Below are 14141 nucleotides of genomic sequence, written 5' to 3' on the forward strand. Positions count from 1 at the left end.
ACATTTTGAAGATATCAATCCACTTCCTCCAAGGTTTCTCATAATCTTACGGGGATATGCTCATAATCTTACGGGGATTCACTTATATATGACAGTCACTCCTTTCTGCTGTCAAAATCTTCTCACTATTGACAGTTTGATTGTAATATGCCTCAATGGAGGTCTTTTTCAGTTTTATTGTGCTTGGAGTTTGTGGAGCCTCTTGTATGTCTGTATCCATGCATTTCATCAAATTTGGGAAGTTTTTAATGATTATTTCTTCAAATAATTTTTCTCTTTCTCTCTGTTCTCTTCTTGGACTCCTACAATACGTATGTTTGCCTACTTGATGGTATCCCACAGATCCTTAGGTTCTCTTCACTTTTCTTCAATCTTTTTTTTTTCTATTCCTCAGAATTTCAACTGTCCTGTTTCTTCTTCAAGTTTTCTTGCTTAAATATATTTTTAAATCTCTCTAGTGATTTTTCATTTCAGTTATTGTACTTTTCAGCTCTAAATGTATTTTCAGGTTCCTTCCTATGTTTTCTATCTTTTTACTGATATTTCCATTTTGTTCATGCACCATTTTTTTTTACTTTGTCCATGTCTTTTTTAAGCTCTTTAAGCATATTTAAGATAGTTATCTTAAACTCTTCATCTATGAAGTTTACCATCTGGCCTTTCTTAGGGATAGTTTCTGTTAATTTATTATTTTTTCCTTTGAGTGAGCCATATTTCCTATTTCTTTATACGCCTCGTGATTTTTGTGGTTGTTGTTGTTGAAAACTTGGCATTTGGATTCTTTAATGTTGTAAACTGAGATTCAATTAAACATCTTCCCTAGTATTTGCCATATTATTTGTTTCTTTGTTTATTGTTGTAGGGTAGTTCTGTGCTATGGACCAGCCTGAGGTATAAACTTGAGGTCCTCTTGGACCTTTTCTGAAACTACACATTTCCCTAGGCAAGCCCAGTGACTTTCTATTATAATTCACCCCATATATGTTCTTATTTTTGAATATCTTAGTCCTTAAATATCTGACATACAAAGGGATAAAAAGAGAAAACTGAAGGGAGAAAAATGACATATTAGCCCTTTAACTCCCCTGGAATTCCCTGCAGCTGGAGAGGGAGGAGTTTGCAACAATGGCCGTTCAACTTTAAGCCTGCACCTCCACAATCAGAAGCGGCAATCAGTTATGAAAGTGCAGATCCTCAATATTTAAAGGACAGAATCCTTATAGCCTACCCTGTCTCCCACAAACTGTGGTTAAGCTGCTTCTGCAATATACACAGCTGCTGGCCATGGGGATGGGGTGGGAGATGGTTGGTTGCTACCATAATAAGAGCTGAAGTTGACAAAATTAACCAGGCCTTTCCCTACTAGTTGCAAGCCTTCATAAACTCCAGCATTCCAGAATAACTACATCAGTCAGATTCTGCCAATAAAATTATTGTCTAAGTAAGAAGTTGCATTTCCAGTGCTTTCTACTCAGCAATCTTCCCAGAATCATACACTATTGTCATTTTGATTTGCATTTGCCTAATAACTAATGATATCAAGCATCATTTCATTTGATCTTCTATCTAATTGGTCTTTTCACTACTGAAAGTGAGGTATTAAAGTCTTCAGAAATTATTGTTGAATGATCTATTTCTCCTTCTGTTTATCTGATTGTGCTTCATGTATTTTGAGACTGTTAATAGGTGCATATATGTTTGTAATTGTGATTATTCCAAATGGATTGACACTTTTTTTCATTATAAATGTATTTTGTTGTCTCAAGTAACTCTGTCTTAAATTCTAATTTGTCTGATCTTAGTATAGCCACTCCAGCTCTTTTTGCATGATATGTCTTCTTTCCAGTTTTTTTTACTTTCAATTCATGTGTGTCTTTGAATCTAAAGGTTTTTCTTGTAAACACCATATAGTTAAATTTAAATAATGTGTTTTTATTCATTCTCCTAATCTGTGTCTTGTGATCTCAATGTTTATTCAACTTACACTCAATACAAATACTGATAAAGGAATTACAGGTGACATTCCTCTGTGTTTTCTGTATCTTATGTCTTTTGTATTCCCCTATTTCTTTATTATTGCCTTCTTTTGTGTTAAATAGTGTACCATCTTAATTCCTGTGTAATTTCTTTTACTATGTTTTTTGAGTTATTTTCTTAGCAGTTGCCTTTGTGATTACCATTAATATCTTAATTTAGAACAATCTAGTTTAAATTGGTACCAATTTAAATATACAAAATCTTTGCTCTATATAGCTCCACCCCTCCCCCTTCTTTGTGCTATCATTATTAAAATGAGATATTATTCATTATAAGACCACCAACAGAGCTTTATAATTATTGCTTTATGTGAATGTATTTTAAATAAGATGGGAGAAGAGGAGAGTTATAAACAAAAACTACATTTATACTGTGTTTTACATTTATCATAGTTACCTTTACTGGTGGTCTTTATTTCTTCAAGTAGATTTGAGCTCATTTCAGCCTGAAGGAATCTCCTTAGTCTTTCTCGTAGGTCATATCTGCTAAAGAGAAGTTCTCTCAGTTTTTGTTTATCTGAGGATTCTTAATTTCTTCTCAGTTTTTGAAGGACAGTTTTGCTGAATACAGAATTCTTGGTTGACAGTCTTTTACTTTAGCAATATGACTATATTACTTCACTGCCATGTGGCCTCCAAGATTTCTCTTGATAAATTGGCTGTTTCTTTTATTGAGAATCTCTTGTACATATAAATCCCTTATCACTTGCGGCTTTCAAGATTTTCTCTGTATTTGTCTTTTGATGGTTTAATTATAATATGTCTCTAATTATAATGTGTCTAATGAGTGTATCTCTCATTAAGTTTATCCTATTTGGAGTTCATTGATCTTTATAATGTGCAGATTAATGTTTTTCATCAAATTTTGGAAGTTTTTCAGTTCAAATCACTGGTGAACATCCTCCCCCTCCGTTTTTTTTGTTTTGTTTTGTTTTCCTTTTAGTTACTATAGTGTCTTTCAACTGCAAAATAATATATATATATATATATATCTTCATTGATATTCTCTGTTGGTGAGATGTCATTCTCTTACTTTCTTATGTTCCTTTAGTCATTTACATATAGTCTCCTTTAGTACTTTAAAAATCTATAATAGATAATTTAAATTACTTTTTGATAAGTCTAATGTCTAAGCTTCCTCAGGGACATTTTCTATTGACTGCTTTTTCCTGCATATGAGACACAGTTTCTTATTTCTTTGTATGTATGCTATCTTTTGGTTTAAAAGTGAACATTATAAATATTATAATGTGGAAACTCTGCATAGCAGATAAATTCTCAGAGAATTTTTCTTGTTGCTGTTTTTTGTTGGTGCTGCCACTTTTTGCTCATTTACTTTTCTCAAAAAACAATCTTTAATGTCTGTAATCTTTATCATGTGTAACCACTGAAGTATCTGTGGTTAGCTTAATGGTCAGCTACTTATTTGACAGAGATGTTCTTAAATATTTTGAAACAATCAGTCTTTCATCCTTTGCTGAGGGTCTGTGTGTGTGTTGAAGCATTTCTGCAAAATTCCATCAGGTAGTGTCTAAATCTGGTTCAGTCTTCATTTTCTGGTAGTGTAGAAACTTAAGGTCAGCCAGAGGTGAGAAATTAGGGATTTATTAGGTCTTTTCTCAAAAGGCACACAGTCTTGGACATACACACAGCCTTGAACATGCATGTGTCCTTCTAGGTTTTCAGGAATATGTTGTAATTTTTCAAAGCTCCCTATAGACATCTCATTCCCTAGCTTTGTATTTGAAGTCTTTTGGTCAGCTTTTTGTTTTTCCCAATTGTTATGGCCACCTCAGGCAGCTGCAACATTAAACAATTACTACTGATTATTTGTGACAAATGCTCTAGAAGAAGGGCTATTTGCACTGAGTAAGCCCTGACAGAGTTCAAATATAACCTCTGCAAGTGGTGATTTCCAGAGAATTGCAAGAAATGTCAAATAATAAAAATTCCTTGGCAATGAAGCTTTTGGGGAACTCCAAACTCATTGTGCCCTCTCCTGTGGCTGTTCAGCTGCTGTTTTCATGACTATAGTGAATGCGAGGCTGTTGGCTTTCAAGATTACTGTGGAGCTAGGGAGACAGAGGTTAGAATCGAGCATATTAAAATTCCAGAAAGCTCACTGTTTTTACCAAGATTCAGCTGGGTTTCTTGAACAAACTCTCTGCAGATTATTTCAAGACTTTGGTTAAATTCCATAGTTCTGAAAAAGTTGATTTTGAGAACTTTGCAATGTTCTTTTTGCTTTTATGGAGGAGTAAATTTTTGTAGGTTTTTACTCCAGCATTCTGGAAGTCTGATTACTTTCACTTGAATTTTGATAAGACCACAGCCTTTAGTAACTTGGTTCAAAATCCCACCTACAACTTAATCCCACATGTGGCAAGACAATGACTTAAATATTCTGTTTTTCATAATATTAGTTTCTAAATCAAAGCTATAGCATCCTTTCCCAAGCAGTAACACATTTATTAGTAAAACAGATAAAATAGAGAAGTCCTCATTTGAGTTTGCCCAAGTCTGTCCCAGATTCTTCAGTATAAAAGTGATTATTATACTATTTGCTTCTATCCAATAGTAGCTCCACAATTTCTATTTAGAGTGTCAGTGAGCAGCTATAAGGTTAGAACTGGAGAACTAGAGAATCTGTCTCGAAACCAAATTTATATAGCTAAGACACTGTTTTTGTTTTTTTTATACTGAGTGTTCATTTGGATGACTTGAGGAAGTACTTTGACTAGGGGTTGCATTCACTTTGAAAATACACTTATTTTACCAAGCATGTCCGCTTATCTATGCCCCTTATATGGGTGCATTTGATAGTTTTATAGAAACCACCCCTTGGCATAGCTGCTGCCTCTGTTTATCTTGCATTATTACTATAAGGATGAAAGGGAGAATAGGTGCTATATTATAATCATAAAGACTCACAAAAGAATGTGTATCTAGAGATTCTAATTATTTAATGGCTTTAGCAACTCACATAAAGTGTAATAACTGAGACTAAACATCCACTGTTGCAAAGGGCAGGGGCTAACTGAAGACAACATTGTGTTCTTTATATAGGTTGCTTCTAAGATAGATCAGCCATCCAAAGACCTACTACTTTTGTGCTGAGTTATCTTTATAGGTAAATGGACATTTGTTGTTAGCACAAGACTTCCTAGAGATAATTTCAATTGACAGTACTATATCAATAGCTGAACAGTCTACCTTCAAAAGTACATGAATGAGTATAGTCAGTCAGTAAAACATTAACTTAGCCTTTCATGTGTTATCATGTATTCAGAAAATAAAAGAATAGGTCACCTGTAATACATGAAAACACATTAAACAAGATGACAGTGGGATAACTAATGCTGAAGATAGATACCTAGGCTTCTCTTCATCTTTTATGTGATCATCCCCCCAAATTCTCTAGTTCTGCAAGAAATTAACAGGACTCTGTGATCACTCATAATAGAGCACATGGCTAAATTCTGTGACATAGCTGAGGAAAGTGCCCATAGTGCCCGGTAAAGTGTTTTGATGGTTGTCTATGTGGCTGAATTGTCCCTTTAATTTGAATTCAATGCAACAATGTATCTCTTGAGCTGAATATTACAAAGGTGTGAAAAATATATTTTGGGGGTTAATATTTAATATCGCTTTACTCTGTGGTTTCAAATTTCCATTAGGAAATGATTTCCTTTAATAAATCTTTTATGATTACAGCTAGCTACTCTGATTTCTTAATAAATGTCAACCTTACCATTGTTAATTTATATAAGATTCTTTCGCCCTTGTTTCTTGTTGAACCCCTGTCAGTTCTTTGCTATACCTAAATATCTATGTTCTCAATAATATGGCAAAGGGCATGAAAAGAGGGTCTGGATCTTCTGTGTATCCACTTTTAGGGTTCAGAACAGTGTTATGCTTTTATTAAGTTCCTAGAACAAAGTCATTGACCCAGTCACATTAAGTTTTTACTGTGATTTATTACTTTAAAAATATTTTCACCTCCACCATTTTGTTTGATTAAATTCTAAGCAATACCAATATTGCAGAGTGTCTTAGTTAGTTGTATAAATTGCTAAGGTGGTTGGCATTCTTTACCTTGTCTTATAAGAGACCCTCAAATTACTCTTCTCATTGCCCATTCTAGTGGTTTAAGTGGGAAAAGATCTCATCCCAGACTCTAGAGAAGACACATGACCCAGGTATGCCCAATCAATGTATTCTATCCACCAGCCACGGTAATAAGGTTTATGCATAGCTAATAATAATAATAATAATAATAATAATAATAATAATAATAATAAATAATTATTAACTCTTATTATGTGCTTGGCACATATACTAAACTTATTTAAAACTCCCAACAAGCCTACAGAGTAGGAACTCTTATTATCTTCAATTTGTAGATGAGGAAACTAAAGCACAGAGGGTCAGTTTCCTGTCAGATGTCAAATAGCTTGTAGGTTGCAGAATCGGGATGCAAACTTAACAGTCCCTATCAGTCTTTGCTGTGACCATGGTACTGAGACTCTGGGCCTTTTGTAGAATCACAGGAAAGTTATTACTGAAAAGGTAAGTTGAGGCAGGAGCTGCTCAACACCATTATGGAGAAAGCCCTGCCTGAGAAAAAAAGTATATAAGAAAGCATACGGAAGAATGAGTTCCAATGACATTGAGGGAGGCCTTGGCTCCAGCAGTTTCTGAAGTCTTTAACCTGTGTCTTAGCAGTTTTGTTAGCTAATAGATTTCCTTTTTCTTCTTAACCTACTTTTCACTAGATTCCTCTCAGTTACAACCAAGTGTCCTGATTAATAAAGGCAAGCCCAGATTTAGGCAAGCCCAGAGCCTAAAAACGACTAGGTTGGAAGCCAAATGTTACATGAAATTTGTACAAGCAACTATTACTAACTACCCTCAAAACAATCATCACAAAACTGATAAATGTTGAAAGAATTAGTTAGATTATCTCTATCTATCTATGTATCTATCTATCTATCTATCTATCTATCTACCTACCTATCGATGTCTATGACTATATATAGTTATGTCTATATCTATCTATCTATATGATGTATATTTTAATTCTGTAACTATTACTTTAGGGGAAGGCACTAGGACTTGGGAGGGGGGATCTTAACAATCACAAACAAAATAGCCACCATTCTTGAAAAGAAAAAACTTTCCAAAAAAAGAAAAAAAAAAACAGTGGAGCAATATGAAATGCTATGCTGTGGTAGAATACGAACACTGAAATCGAGTACAAAAGACTTGTGTAAAATGGGTGTGTGCCGAGGGAAGGAGGCTTAGGAGGGGAATCTCCCCCGTCTCCCCATGAATGATAAATCTCCAAAAGTGCGTACTGAATTGTCAGGAAGTTTCCACAGTAGAAAGAAGCATTTCAAGTTTGATGTACGACATGGCAAGATCCTACTGTGTAGAAATATGAACTCATGGCTGCCTCAACCTCGATGGTCTTCTCTGTCCACCCTCCAAGAGGGCAAATGAGTGATGCTGACCAATAATAGAAGGGGCCAGAAACAATCTTGATATTATCAGGGAATTCATCCACCAACACCAGCTGGCAATCCCCCTTGGTACCTGCTACGTGAAAGTGCTCCTCTTGTAATCAGCCTGTCTGATATGCTTGTGCTGCCAAAGAGGGTGTCCCTAAAGGCACTTAAGGGATTTGAAGGGTATATGGTTACAGAATCAGTTTCATATTTGAAGGATTTGTATCTGCCATTATGTAAGTGTTTGAAGAGGAAAGAAAAGTACCCAATATACTTGCATTTATGAAAACTAGAGAGGCAGCCTCTTCCCCTCTCCAACCCAATCTTGAGCAATTTATGCAACATTAATGTCTACAACCCACTTTCTGATTTCATTTATTATTTTCCTTTCTGATTGGACAATTTTATCTAGACTAGTTATAACAGCCAGCACACCATCAAGTCCTCTAATTTATGTGTTAATGGGATGTTCTGGAAGCTTGATGTTAAAATGATGAATATCACCTGGAAAGATTGGACGAGAGCAAACGAACTGGCAAGTTGCCTTGTGGAAATAGCTTTCGACTTTATCAAACTGTGGGGTAACATGTCAGATTATATTACGTAGAATTAATTATTAATGCAGGCTGGGCCTTATTTTGAAAAGCACAAACATGCACTTCCAATGCTTTCCTTCCCGTGGAAAATCTGTTGTGTCCCTCAAATTGAGCAGCAAAATATCCCTCACAAAATACCTTAAGGCTTCCATTTCTCCAGATTTAGCATGCATCTGAGACAAGAAAGCTTTCACAAGCCTCCTTGCCATGGACAAAACAGAGATGTGTTTTTGCTTAATTAAAATTCTTTTTTGGCAACAGATGTCCTTGCAAAAATAGCTCAGAGCTTGGAGAAGCATTTTTATAGGCTGGAGTTCAGCAATGAGGGGCCCGTCATCTGCCTTCTCGGCTCTGAGAGCAACACAAGAGACCAGGTGGCTGGTCACAGTTTGAAAAGTGAACAAATGTATTTATTCACTCTGAGCAATTTGTAACCCACTGGGAGGGCAGGAGCCTCTCCCAGCCTCTAGCTTCTGAGAACTAGGACTGTGGGAGAAAGGGCCTGTTTAATTGCTTCACACAGTCTCTCTCACTAAAGCAATTAGCACCCAGAGGAAAGTCCAGGAGAAGAACACAGCCAGGCCTCACACCCATATGGTGGCCTGCAATCGGCTTGCCTGCTGTCCAGGCACACAGACGATTCAATCAGTGATACAGGCGTAGGACCTGTGCTCTGTTCCCTGGCTCACTGCTCGTGAAATGTTTTCTTCCTATTTCCAAGCTTCTAATCCATTGAAAAACTAGTGTACAGTGGGTGGAAGCTCATCAGCTTCACACCTAGTAGCTAAATCTACTGGAAAAAAAGAAAAAAAAAATCTTAATAAGCTTGAGAACTAAAAGAAGACAGCTTAGATCTGTGCTCAGAACTAAATAACTGCTGAATGGCACGTGAAAAATCAGATAAACCTATACAGGTCAACTGGCCAAGCAACTAAATGGGATCAGAACTGATTTTAAAATAAATCAGGCAGAAGTGTATAGATTTTAAAAAATAAAAAAAGATACCTGCTAAGGATCCTGTCAGTATAGCTGCTATGAATAACAACATTGGTAAATATGTGAATCAATTTTGTGAGTATGTTTTTTTATTTTGTTTTTTTTTTTTTCAATCTAGCTGCAAGGCTAGATAGAGCAAAGGCATTTTGTTTGTTTTTAGTGTGTTCTGTCATGGACTGTACTAGGTAATTCAATAGAGAACAGCTCATTAATTAATAAAGATAATCACATAAGGTTGTATTTCATGTAAATTTTCCTGATCACTGATGATTTCTTAGAGATTAATGGCTTTCTAAAATATTTAACCACTTTTGTTAAAAATCATTCTAAAATGTATTATACACTACCCTTTGTGTTGGGTACATGCTGCCCTTTTTTCACCCATGGTCCAGAGATCACCACTCATCATTCACAGAGGAATAGATTAACAAATTATTCTTTCTGCCTTTTGTGCAAATTGTGTGCATTAGTGTTCTCTTTGTGGTTAAGCCACTTTATATATATATATATATATATATATATATATATATATATATATATATATATAGAGAGAGAGAGAGAGAGAGAGAGAGAGAGAGAGAGAGAGAGAGAGAATATAATTTTTAAAATCTTACTTCCTTGCATGAGGATAGCACCAAGTTATTCTAAAAACAAGTTATTCTAAAAACAAACAAACAAAATTGGGGACATGAATAGGGTTGCTCAGCAGACTTATCCATATGTTCCATTAACAACTATTTAGTGATCACCTGCTTTGTTGGGTACCATTCCAGTTGCAGGGGATTCAACAATGAACACAACCAAGTTCTAGACACAATGAAGCTTGTATTTTAATGGAAAAGATAGACAATACAACATTAAATCCATATGCAATACAAAGTCCGATAGAGCTTAGTGCTACAAAGAAAAATGATGACGATAGGGAAAGAGACAGGGTGACCAGGGAAAGCCTCAAGAATTAGGTGATGTTTGAACATGGATCTGAGTGAAATGAGGGAGAAAGCCATGTAAATATCTGAGAGAGGACAATTCCAGGCAGAAGAAGTATTGATTGGGAAACAATTCTTTGTGACGTTTCTACATGTCTTGCAATAACTTTGAAACTACTTTCAAGGATGTTTATAGAGCAAACAGCCTTGGAAACTAGAGATAGTATCTCCCTCTGGGGCAAAAGGCCGATTTGTTTATGGACCAGGACAATAAAGATGGTCTCTCCCTCCAGGACAAAGGTGGGAAGGTTTTCTAGTAACCAATTTTAATACTTGGAGTTTTGGAAACTCACATTTTTCAAAGCTGGGTCACAGACTAGACTATTATGTGAATGCCTTCCACTCGGGCTTGCCTTTGCAACACTCCTATGGGACTTGGGGGACAAGGGGAACTGGTGTAAACAAGAGTTCTTACTGCCTGATGTGCCAGGAATAATAAAATGTTTAGATCCTTTTGGCTCATTGTTTAAAAAAAAAAAATATTTCAAGAAGGAGAGAATCCTCAACTGGGTCAAATGCTAAATATGAGTAGATTAGAACTGAGGGTTGACCATTTGATTTGGCAACGTGAGGATCACAGGGCAAAGTCCTGATTGGACAGTGTTATAAAAAGAACGAAAGGAGATAAAGTACAGAGTACAGGAAACTCCTTCAAGATGTTTTGTTGTAAAACAGGGTAGAGAAAATTGGTGTTAGCTGAAAGGGAACATGGGAATCAGGCAAGGGATTTTTGTGTTTCGTTTGTTTGTTTCCTTCTGCTTTTAATATGAGATAGTATCATGTTTTTATATTGGGAAACAATCTAGTAGACAGTGAACGATTAATGACACAAGAGAGAAATAGCATCATTGCAGGAGCAAAGTTCTCAACGAGCTAAAAAGGGATGGGCTTCCCCATGCCAGTTGCAGTGTTGGCGTCACTTCAGAGTGTGGACAACTGATTCACTGTAATAGGAGAGAAGACTGTGTATATGGCACAGGTGCAAGTAACACGCTAAATTGGGTGATGAGAGGATATTGCTTCTGATTGCTTCTATTTTCTCAGTAAGTGAAGTCAGAATCAAGTCATCAGTACAGAGTAAGGAGAGTGAAAGGGCCATTGGAGTGTTAGGAGATGGATGATGGAGGGAAATAATCATCTAGGAACGTAAGAGAGGACATTGATTGGGCAAAGTAGCAGCGTTGCAAGGTGACACTAGAAAGTATTAAATTCATGTTTCTTCATCAGGGTCTATAGAATATTAAAATATATTAAAGAGTAATGCTATTGGGAAATAAAAAGATGGTTCATGGTCAATTAAGTTGGGACATGCTTGGTATAAAAGAAAATCAAGTGCTCGTTTCGGCAGCACATATACTAAAAAAAGATCAAGTATCTTTACTAAAGAACTTCAGAGAGCCTTTAGTATGTTATGCAAATGGTGACTTTCCCCCAAGCGCTACAGTATGCAATGTTTCCCAAATTTATTTGACTGTGGGCTATTAGTTGGTTTTATGAAACATGACTTGGAAAATGCTGGGTTAAAGCAGTCATTGATGTACAGCTATGTTTGTTACTATGGCCTGGTAAAATAGACCCTGCCCTTTTGAAGTAGAAATAGAAGCCTCCGGCATAGTCCATCATAGAACAGGGCTCTAAAAGTAGTAATTGATACATTTGACGAGACACTATAGTCATTGTGAGATGCATCACAGCTAAGCCCCTGGGACTCCATGATTTCTCAGGAGGCCAAGACTAGATGTGGATTTAAAATAAGTGAAAAAACCTGAACAATATTGAAAGACAAAGCTTCTTCCACAACCCACTAGTGAAATTACACCCAGAAGAGAGATCTGGGTCAAGGGAGGTATCTGTTGCAGTTTCTAGAAAGATGACTCTAGGACAGTGTGAGGCCCAGGGCATGAATCTGTAGACCAGATAGTAAAGGGCCTTTCTCATCCTGAGGGATGTCTGCAGAAATGATTATGGAATACCTAGGACCCCCATGAGAGAGCCCTCAGCACCAGGTGAGAAAATAACTTCTTCACTTCCGGAACTTCGAGGAGGTATCCGAAGGAATTCAAGCATAGGAACAAGATTAGTAAACAGGGCTTATCATGGGTTGAGTCTTCTACTCAGCTATTCTACTCTGATTCTGCTTTGAGCTGAAGTCTATATAGCTTGAGCTAACATCTAAAATAAATTCTAGCCACATTATTAAGAGTTTTCAGTACTATATAGGAAGAAAATTCTGAAAAAGCTGGCTAGAATTAAAATAAATTTTTCATTTCTTCAAGAATTGTGATTTTATTTTGGCTAATTTTGCCTTTATCCCCTGTCTTAGGGGTTAGAAAGGAACACACACACACACACACACACACACACACACACACACACACACACACACGTCTAAAAATTGAGAATGCCCTGCGTTCTGAAGGACAACAAGAAAAAACCAATTAGGAAGACATTCTCCTCACCCAGACTTGGAGTGAATGACAGTAACCTCAAGACACAGTGGCCATTACTTTAGAAAAGAAAGGAAAGATGTTTTTGGAAGGAAACAAAATAAGGAATGGTGAGAATTGATCTTGTCCAACTCTGAGAGGCGGGTGCCCAACTACACATCCCAAAGATCTCTGCAAATGAAAAAAATTAAGTTGGCATTTATTCCTTCTCAAAATACTCCTGGACTCACCACTGCAAAGGTCTCCGTTTTTCAAAGCTCATTCCTTTTTTTTTGACTCTCATAAGACACTTTAACCCAAGGTTTGCAAATACGGTCAAAGACCAGGCATGTTATGTGAGTAAGGAAAGCTTAGCCTGGTCTTAAAGGGTTGAGGATAATGAATCTGGAATAGCATTAAATTCAAATCGGTTAGGAGCATTGTAATTAGGCTTGCAAGATGACAGTTGAAGAAGTCATCTTTGATGCCTGCCCATCTTCTTGTGAAAAGTTGAGTGTGCAGCCTCTGAAGAAGTCATCCTAGCTGCCACATCTTTCCACTGTGCTGCTTCCAATGTGTTACCTTATTTTATACCCAACTGTCTAGAAGATAGTATTTTTTTCTTTCCAAAGAAAGTGCAGAGGTTTTATGACAGCTTTTTAACACTTATTCCCGAGTTCAGTTATATTCTAAATGATGGTGTTGCCAAATGTCATGTTTCTGAATAAAGGGATGGGGGGATAATTGTATATTTCAAACCATTCACAAATATATGATTAGACATTACATATGATAGTTCTTATACAATATATATATATATATATATAAGTATAATGTGACATTATATAAAAATATGTATGTATTTAATCATCATGTAACATATACAATACATAATAAACTATATAACCCTATATACAGCGAACCAGCATTAGAGAAAATCCAGTATGTTGTTACTTTAAGAAAGCAGAAGGAATCGTAGCAGAAGAAAAGAAGGCAAAGGAAATCAAGAAAAAGTTGTTTCAAAGGAGATTTGAACATTCATTGAATAAATATTTCTAGTATATTCATATAATTCATGTATTTATCATCACATTTCACCCCTCACTTTATAAAACATATTAAAGAAAGAATCATCCATAAATATAGGTCACAAACTAGAGGACCATGAGCCAAATCCAGTTTGTAAGATTTGGCCAATGTTTTATAAAAGAAGTTTGACTTAGTAAACTCTCTTTTTAAATAGGGACATTTCACATAAACATTCATATTTCCCCTGCTCTCCTCTGATGGAACATGTGTTCCACAGCTCACCTCGATCAACATTAGCACTGCCCACCCATTTATATCATCTTCGTGGTCCCAATAGGCATTTGAGTTCACAAACTTTACAAACCGTATCATTTGCAGACATCTATCAGTTTTCTATGACACGCATCTGGTGGGTATAGCCCAAAGAACAGTACAGAGGTAAAGAAACTTAGAAGTGTGGAGGTAGGTCTCCAAGGAACTGACAGACCAGTGAGGACTTGCCATTGCACTTTTAAAAATAGAGCATGAAAAATAAAAAAAAAACTACAAAAATAAAAGTATA

Source organism: Rhinolophus hipposideros (assembly GCF_964194185.1).
Source record: "Rhinolophus hipposideros genome assembly, chromosome: 6".
In the NCBI taxonomy this organism is placed as follows: Eukaryota; Metazoa; Chordata; class Mammalia; order Chiroptera; family Rhinolophidae; genus Rhinolophus; species Rhinolophus hipposideros.